This window comes from Ascaphus truei, assembly GCF_040206685.1.
Source record: "Ascaphus truei isolate aAscTru1 chromosome 15 unlocalized genomic scaffold, aAscTru1.hap1 SUPER_15_unloc_1, whole genome shotgun sequence".
Classification (NCBI taxonomy): Eukaryota; Metazoa; Chordata; class Amphibia; order Anura; family Ascaphidae; genus Ascaphus; species Ascaphus truei.
The window spans coordinates 244084-253689 of record NW_027453854.1 but is presented as its reverse complement, the minus strand read 5'-3'; positions in this window follow the sequence as shown (position 1 = coordinate 253689).

The following is a 9606-nucleotide window of genomic DNA, read 5'->3' as shown; positions in this document are numbered from 1 at the left end:
ATTTTTTATTAAAATTGTGTATAAGGGTATATATATAAATATATTTTATGCACTGTATATGAGCTGGCGATTTCTAAGTCTGTGGCTCCGAGAGGGGGTAACCAGGCTCACTAATAAAGGTCAAGCCACTTGGCTGCCAGAATGCCCTGCTTCAGCACAGACCAGAAAGGCATTGTGATAAGCGTATCCCCGGTATAGTCAGGGGTTAATTGGAGTCGTCCCCGTCCCCCCAGTATACGGCCAGAACCATGGACCCGGTACTTGTTGTTCGGACTGTCTCCAACCAGCCATAATGTTGTGAGAGTGAAATTATGTCTAAGTCCAGCTTTGGTACAATAGAAGCAACTCTGAAACTTAACCTAAGCGTTTTTCGAAGCTACTTTTTGGCTAACTTCTTATAGGAAGGTCTAGGAGCTCTGAAAATGAACGTGCGCGTCTTTCACTCTTCCCGAGGGACTTAGAAGAATTTTGTGATATTTTTTATTAAAATGGTGTATAAGGGTATATATATAAATATATTTTATGCACTGTATATGAGCTGGCGATTTCTAAGTCTGTGGTTCCGAAAGGGGGTAACCAGGCTCACTAATAAAGGTCAAGCCACTTGGCTGCCAGAATGCCCTGCTTCAGCACAGACCAGAAAGGCATTGTGATAAGCGTATCCCCGGTATAGTCAGGGGTTAATCGGAGTCGTCCCCGTCCCCCCAGTATACGGCCAGAACCATGGACCCGGTACTTGTTGTTCGGACTGTCTCCAACCAGCCATAATGTTGTGAGAGTGAAATTATGTCTAAGTCCAGCTTTGGTACATTAGAAGCAACTCTGAAACTTAACCTAAGCGTTTTTCGAAGCTACTTTTTGGCTAACTTCTTATAGGAAGGTCTAGGAGCTCTGAAAATGAACGTGCGCGTCTTTCACTCTTCCCGAGGGACTTAGAAGACTTTTGTGATATTTTTTATTAAAATGGTTTATAAGGGTATATATATAAATATATTTTATGCACTGTATATGAGCTGGCGATTTCTAAGTCTGTGGTTCCGAGAGGGGGTAACCAGGCTCACTAATAAAGGTCAAGCCACTTGGCTGCCAGAATGCCTTGCTTCAGCACAGACCAGAAAGGCATTGTGATAAGCGTGTCCCCGGTATAGTCAGGGATTAATTGGAGTCGTCCCCGTCCCCCCAGTATACGGCCAGAACCATGGACCCGGTACTTGTGGTTCGGACTGTCTCCAACCAGCCATAATGTTGTGAGAGTGAAATTATGTCTAAGTCCAGCTTTGGTACAATAGAAGCAACTCTGAAACTTAACCTAAGCGTTTTTCGAAGCTACTTTTTGGCTAACTTCTTATAGGAAGGTCTAGGAGCTCTGAAAATGAACGTGCGCGTCTTTCACTCTTCCCGAGGGACTTAGAAGAATTTTGTGATATTTTTTATTAAAATGATGTATAAGGGTATATATATAAATATATTTTATGCACTGTATATGAGCTGGCGATTTCTAAGTCTGTGGCTCCGAGAGGGGGTAACCAGGCTCACTAATAAAGGTCAAGCCACTTTGCTGCCAGAATGCCCTGCTTCAGCACAGACCAGAAAGGCATTGTGATAAGCGTATCCCCGGTATAGTCAGGGGTTAATTGGAGTCGTCCCCGTCCCCCCAGTATACGGCCAGAACCATGGACCCGGTACTTGTTGTTCGGACTGTCTCCAACCAGCCATAATGTTGTGAGAGTGAAATTATGTCTAAGTCCAGCTTTGGTACAATAGAAGCAACTCTGAAACTTAACCTAAGCGTTTTTCGAAGCTACTTTTTGGCTAACTTCTTATAGGAAGGTCTAGGAGCTCTGAAAATGAACGTGCGCGTCTTTCACTCTTCCCGAGGGACTTAGAAGAATTTTGTGATATTTTTTATTAAAATGGTGTATAAGGGTATATATATAAATATATTTTATGCACTGTATATGAGCTGGCGATTTCTAAGTCTGTGGTTCCGAGAGGGGGTAACCAGGCTCACTAATAAAGGTCAAGCCACTTGGCTGCCAGAATGCCCTGCTTCAGCACAGATCAGAAAGGCATTGTGATAAGCGTATCCCCGGTATAGTCAGGGGTTAATGGGAGTCGTCCCCGTCCCCCCAGTATACGGCCAGAACCATGGACCCGTTACTTGTGGTTCGGACTGTCTCCAACCAGCCATAATGTTGTGAGAGTGAAATTATGTCTAAGTCCAGCTTTGGTACATTAGAAGAAACTCTGAAACTTAACCTAAGCGTTTTTCGAAGCTACTTTTTGGCTAACTTCTTATAGGAAGGTCTAGGAGCTCTGAAAATGAACGTGCGCGTCTTTCACTCTTCCCGAGGGACTTAGAAGACTTTTGTGATATTTTTTATTAAAATGATGTATAAGGGTATATATATAAATATATTTTATGCACTGTATATGAGCTGGCGATTTCTAAGTCTGTGGTTCCGAGAGGGGGTAACCAGGCTCACTAATAAAGGTCAAGCCACTTGGCTGCCAGAATGCCCTGCTTCAGCACAGACCAGAAAGGCATTGTGATAAGCGTATCCCCGGTATAGTCAGGGGTTAATGGGAGTCGTCCCCGTCCCCCCAGTATACGGCCAGAACCATGGACCCGTTACTTGTGGTTCGGACTGTCTCCAACCAGCCATAATGTTGTGAGAGTGAAATTATGTCTAAGTCCAGCTTTGGTACATTAGAAGCAACTCTGAAACTTAACCTAAGCGTTTTTCGAAGCTACTTTTTGGCTAACTTCTTATAGGAAGGTCTAGGAGCTCTGAAAATGAACGTGCGCGTCTTTCACTCTTCCCGAGGGACTTAGAAGACTTTTGTGATATTTTTTATTAAAATGGTTTATAAGGGTATATATATAAATATATTTTATGCACTGTATATGAGCTGGCGATTTCTAAGTCTGTGGTTCCGAGAGGGGGTAACCAGGCTCACTAATAAAGGTCAAGCCACTTGGCTGCCAGAATGCCCTGCTTCAGCACAGACCAGAAAGGCATTGTGATAAGCGTATCCCCGGTATAGTCAGGGATTAATTGGAGTCGTCCCCGTCCCCCCAGTATACGGCCAGAACCATGGACCCGGTACTTGTGGTTCGGACTGTCTCCAACCAGCCATAATGTTGTGAGAGTGAAATTATGTCTAATTCCAGCTTTGGTACATTAGAAGCAACTCTGAAACTTAACCTAAGCGTTTTTCGAAGCTACTTTTTGGCTAACTTCTTATAGGAAGGTCTAGGAGCTCTGAAAATGAACGTGCGCGTCTTTCACTCTTCCCGAGGGACTTAGAAGACTTTTGTGATATTTTTTATTAAAATGGTTTATAAGGGTATATATATAAATATATTTTATGCACTGTATATGAGCTGGCGATTTCTAAGTCTGTGGTTCCGAGAGGGGGTAACCAGGCTCACTAATAAAGGTCAAGCCACTTGGCTGCCAGAATGCCCTGCTTCAGCACAGACCAGAAAGGCATTGTGATAAGCGTATCCCCGGTATAGTCAGGGGTTAATTGGAGTCGTCCCCGTCCCCCCAGTATACGGCCAGAAACATGGACCCGGTACTTGTGGTTCGGACTGTCTCCAACCAGCCATAATGTTGTGAGAGTGAAATTATGTCTAAGTCCAGCTTTGGTACAATAGATGCAACTCTGAAACTTAACCTAAGCGTTTTTCGAAGCTACTTTTTGGCTAACTTCTTATAGGAAGGTCTAGGAGCTCTGAAAATGAACGTGCGCGTCTTTCACTCTTCCCGAGGGACTTAGAAGAATTTTGTGATATTTTTTATTAAAATGATGTATAAGGGTATATATATAAATATATTTTATGCACTGTATATGAGCTGGCGATTTCTAAGTCTGTGGTTCCGAGAGGGGGTAACCAGGCTCACTAATAAAGGTCAAGCCACTTTGCTGCCAGAATGCCCTGCTTCAGCACAGACCAGAAAGGCATTGTGATAAGCGTATCCCCGGTATAGTCAGGGGTTAATTGGAGTCGTCCCCGTCCCCCCAGTATACGGCCAGAACCATGGACCCGGTACTTGTTGTTCGGACTGTCTCCAACCAGCCATAATGTTGTGAGAGTGAAATTATGTCTAAGTCCAGCTTTGGTACAATAGAAGCAACTCTGAAACTTAACCTAAGCGTTTTTCGAAGCTACTTTTTGGCTAACTTCTTATAGGAAGGTCTAGGAGCTCTGAAAATGAACGTGCGCGTCTTTCACTCTTCCCGAGGGACTTAGAAGAATTTTGTGATATTTTTTATTAAAATGGTGTATAAGGGTATATATATAAATATATTTTATGCACTGTATATGAGCTGGCGATTTCTAAGTCTGTGGTTCCGAGAGGGGGTAACCAGGCTCACTAATAAAGGTCAAGCCACTTTGCTGCCAGAATGCCCTGCTTCAGCACAGACCAGAAAGGCATTGTGATAAGCGTATCCCCGGTATAGTCAGGGGTTAATGGGAGTCGTCCCCGTCCCCCCAGTATACGGCCAGAACCATGGACCCGGTACTTGTGGTTCGGACTGTCTCCAACCAGCCATAATGTTGTGAGAGTGAAATTATGTCTAAGTCCAGCTTTGGTACATTAGAAGCAACTCTGAAACTTAACCTAAGCGTTTTTCGAAGCTACTTTTTGGCTAACTTCTTATAGGAAGGTCTAGGAGCTCTGAAAATGAACGTGCGCGTCTTTCACTCTTCACGAGGGACTTAGAAGAATTTTGTGATATTTTTTATTAAAATGGTGTATAAGGGTATATATATAAATATATTTTATGCACTGTATATGAGCTGGCGATTTCTAAGTCTGTGGTTCCGAGAGGGGGTAACCAGGCTCACTAATAAAGGTCAAGCCACTTGGCTGCCAGAATGCCCTGCTTCAGCACAGATCAGAAAGGCATTGTGATAAGCGTATCCCCGGTATAGTCAGGGGTTAATGGGAGTCGTCCCCGTCCCCCCAGTATACAGCCATAACCATGGACCCGGTACTTGTGGTTCGGACTGTCTCCAACCAGCCATAATGTTGTAAGAGTGAAATTATGTCTAAGTCCAGCTTTGGTACATTAGAAGCAAATCTGAAACTTAACCTAAGCGTTTTTCGAAGCTACTTTTTGGCTAACTTCTTATAGGAAGGTCTAGGAGCTCTGAAAATGAACGTGCGCGTCTTTCACTCTTCCCGAGGGACTTAGAAGAATTTTGTGATATTTTTTATTAAAATTGTGTATAAGGGTATATATATAAATATATTTTATGCACTGTATATGAGCTGGCGATTTCTAAGTCTGTGGTTCCGAAAGGGGGTAACCAGGCTCACTAATAAAGGTCAAGCCACTTGGCTGCCAGAATGCCCTGCTTCAGCACAGACCAGAAAGGCATTGTGATAAGCGTATCCCCGGTATAGTCAGGGGTTAATGGGAGTCGTCCCCGTCCCCCCAGTATACGGCCAGAACCATGGACCCGGTACTTGTGGTTCGGACTGTCTCCAACCAGCCATAATGTTGTGAGAGTGAAATTATGTCTAAGTCCAGCTTTGGTACATTAGAAGCAACTCTGAAACTTAACCTAAGCGTTTTTCGAAGCTACTTTTTGGCTAACTTCTTATAGGAAGGTCTAGGAGCTCTGAAAATGAACGTGCGCGTCTTTCACTCTTCCCGAGGGACTTAGAAGACTTTTGTGATATTTTTTATTAAAATGGTTTATAAGGGTATATATATAAATATATTGTATGCACTGTATATGAGCTGGCGATTTCTAAGTCTGTGGTTCCGAGAGGGGGTAACCAGGCTCACTAATAAAGGTCAAGCCACTTGGCTGCCAGAATGCCCTGCTTCAGCACAGACCAGAAAGGCATTGTGATAAGCGTATCCCCGGTATAGTAAGGGATTAATTGGAGTCGTCCCCGTCCCCCCAGTATACGGCCAGAACCATGGACCCGGTACTTGTGGTTCGGACTGTCTCCAACCAGCCATAATGTTGTGAGAGTGAAATTATGTCTAAGTCCAGCTTTGGTACAATAGAAGCAACTCTGAAACTTAACCTAAGCGTTTTTCGAAGCTACTTTTTGGCTAACTTCTTATAGGAAGGTCTAGGAGCTCTGAAAATGAACGTGCGCGTCTTTCACTCTTCCCGAGGGACTTAGAAGACTTTTGTGATATTTTTTATTAAAATGGTTTATAAGGGTATATATATAAATATATTTTATGCACTGTATATGAGCTGGCGATTTCTAAGTCTGTGGTTCCGAGAGGGGGTAACCAGGCTCACAAATAAAGGTCAAGCCACTTGGCTGCCAGAATGCCCTGCTTCAGCACAGACCAGAAAGGCATTGTGATAAGCGTATCCCCGGTATAGTCAGGGGTTAATGGGAGTCGTCCCCGTCCCCCCAGTATACAGCCATAACCATGGACCCGGTACTTGTGGTTCGGACTGTCTCCAACCAGCCATAATGTTGTGAGAGTGAAATTATGTCTAAGTCCAGCTTTGGTACATTAGAAGCAACTCTGAAACTTAACCTAAGCGTTTTTCGAAGCTACTTTTTGGCTAACTTCTTATAGGAAGGTCTAGGAGCTCTGAAAATGAACGTGCGCGTCTTTCACTCTTCCCGAGGGACTTAGAAGACTTTTGTGATATTTTTTATTAAAATGGTTTATAAGGGTATATATATAAATATATTTTATGCACTGTATATGAGCTGGCGATTTCTAAGTCTGTGGTTCCGAGAGGGGGTAACCAGGCTCACTAATAAAGGTCAAGCCACTTGGCTGCCAGAATGCCCTGCTTCAGCACAGACCAGAAAGGCATTGTGATAAGCGTATCCCCGGTATAGTCAGGGGTTAATGGGAGTCGTCCCCGTCCCCCCAGTATACAGCCATAACCATGGACCCGGTACTTGTGGTTCGGACTGTCTCCAACCAGCCATAATGTTGTAAGAGTGAAATTATGTCTAAGTCCAGCTTTGGTACATTAGAAGCAACTCTGAAACTTAACCTAAGCGTTTTTCGAAGCTACTTTTTGGCTAACTTCTTATAGGAAGGTCTAGGAGCTCTGAAAATGAACGTGCGCGTCTTTCACTCTTCCCGAGGGACTTAGAAGAATTTTGTGATATTTTTTATTAAAATTGTGTATAAGGGTATATATATAAATATATTTTATGCACTGTATATGAGCTGGCGATTTCTAAGTCTGTGGTTCCGAAAGGGGGTAACCAGGCTCACTAATAAAGGTCAAGCCACTTGGCTGCCAGAATGCCCTGCTTCAGCACAGACCAGAAAGGCATTGTGATAAGCGTATCCCCGGTATAGTCAGGGGTTAATGGGAGTCGTCCCCGTCCCCCCAGTATACGGCCAGAACCATGGACCCGGTACTTGTGGTTCGGACTGTCTCCAACCAGCCATAATGTTGTGAGAGTGAAATTATGTCTAAGTCCAGCTTTGGTACATTAGAAGCAACTCTGAAACTTAACCTAAGCGTTTTTCGAAGCTACTTTTTGGCTAACTTCTTATAGGAAGGTCTAGGAGCTCTGAAAATGAACGTGCGCGTCTTTCACTCTTCCCGAGGGACTTAGAAGACTTTTGTGATATTTTTTATTAAAATGGTTTATAAGGGTATATATATAAATATATTTTATGCACTGTATATGATCTGGCGATTTCTAAGTCTGTGGTTCCGAGAGGGGGTAACCAGGCTCACTAATAAAGGTCAAGCCACTTGGCTGCCAGAATGCCCTGCTTCAGCACAGACCAGAAAGGCATTGTGATAAGCGTATCCCCGGTATAGTAAGGGATTAATTGGAGTCGTCCCCGTCCCCCCAGTATACGGCCAGAACCATGGACCCGGTACTTGTGGTTCGGACTGTCTCCAACCAGCCATAATGTTGTGAGAGTGAAATTATGTCTAAGTCCAGCTTTGGTACAATAGAAGCAACTCTGAAACTTAACCTAAGCGTTTTTCGAAGCTACTTTTTGGCTAACTTCTTATAGGAAGGTCTAGGAGCTCTGAAAATGAACGTGCGCGTCTTTCACTCTTCCCGAGGGACTTAGAAGACTTTTGTGATATTTTTTATTAAAATGGTTTATAAGGGTATATATATAAATATATTTTATGCACTGTATATGAGCTGGCGATTTCTAAGTCTGTGGTTCCGAGAGGGGGTAACCAGGCTCACTAATAAAGGTCAAGCCACTTGGCTGCCAGAATGCCCTGCTTCAGCACAGACCAGAAAGGCATTGTGATAAGCGTATCCCCGGTATAGTCAGGGGTTAATGGGAGTCGTCCCCGTCCCCCCAGTATACAGCCATAACCATGGACCCGGTACTTGTGGTTCGGACTGTCTCCAACCAGCCATAATGTTGTAAGAGTGAAATTATGTCTAAGTCCAACTTTGGTACATTAGAAGCAACTCTGAAACTTAACCTAAGCGTTATTCGAAGCTACTTTTTGGCTAACTTCTTATAGGAAGGTCTAGGAGCTCTGAAAATGAACGTGCGCGTCTTTCACTCTTCCCGAGGGACTTAGAAGAATTTTGTGATATTTTTTATTAAAATTGTGTATAAGGGTATATATATAAATATATTTTATGCACTGTATATGAGCTGGCGATTTCTAAGTCTGTGGTTCCGAAAGGGGGTAACCAGGCTCACTAATAAAGGTCAAGCCACTTGGCTGCCAGAATGCCCTGCTTCAGCACAGACCAGAAAGGCATTGTGATAAGCGTATCCCCGGTATAGTCAGGGGTTAATGGGAGTCGTCCCCGTCCCCCCAGTATACGGCCAGAACCATGGACCCGGTACTTGTGGTTCGGACTGTCTCCAACCAGCCATAATGTTGTGAGAGTGAAATTATGTCTAAGTCCAGCTTTGGTACATTAGAAGCAACTCTGAAACTTAACCTAAGCGTTTTTCGAAGCTACTTTTTGGCTAACTTCTTATAGGAAGGTCTAGGAGCTCTGAAAATGAACGTGCGTGTCTTTCACTCTTCCCGAGGGACTTAGAAGACTTTTGTGATATTTTTTATTAAAATGGTTTATAAGGTTTTATATATAAATATATTTTATGCACTGTATATGATCTGGCGATTTCTAAGTCTGTGGTTCCGAGAGGGGGTAACCAGGCTCACTAATAAAGGTCAAGCCACTTGGCTGCCAGAATGCCCTGCTTCAGCACAGACCAGAAAGGCATTGTGATAAGCGTATCCCCGGTATAGTAAGGGATTAATTGGAGTCGTCCCCGTCCCCCCAGTATACGGCCAGAACCATGGACCCGGTACTTGTGGTTCGGACTGTCTCCAACCAGCCATAATGTTGTGAGAGTGAAATTATGTCTAAGTCCAGCTTTGGTACAATAGAAGCAACTCTGAAACTTAACCTAAGCGTTTTTCGAAGCTACTTTTTGGCTAACTTCTTATAGGAAGGTCTAGGAGCTCTGAAAATGAACGTGCGCGTCTTTCACTCTTCCCGAGGGACTTAGAAGACTTTTGTGATATTTTTTATTAAAATGGTTTATAAGGGTATATATATAAATATATTTTATGCACTGTATATGAGCTGGCGATTTCTAAGTCTGTGGTTCCGAGAGGGGGTAACCAGG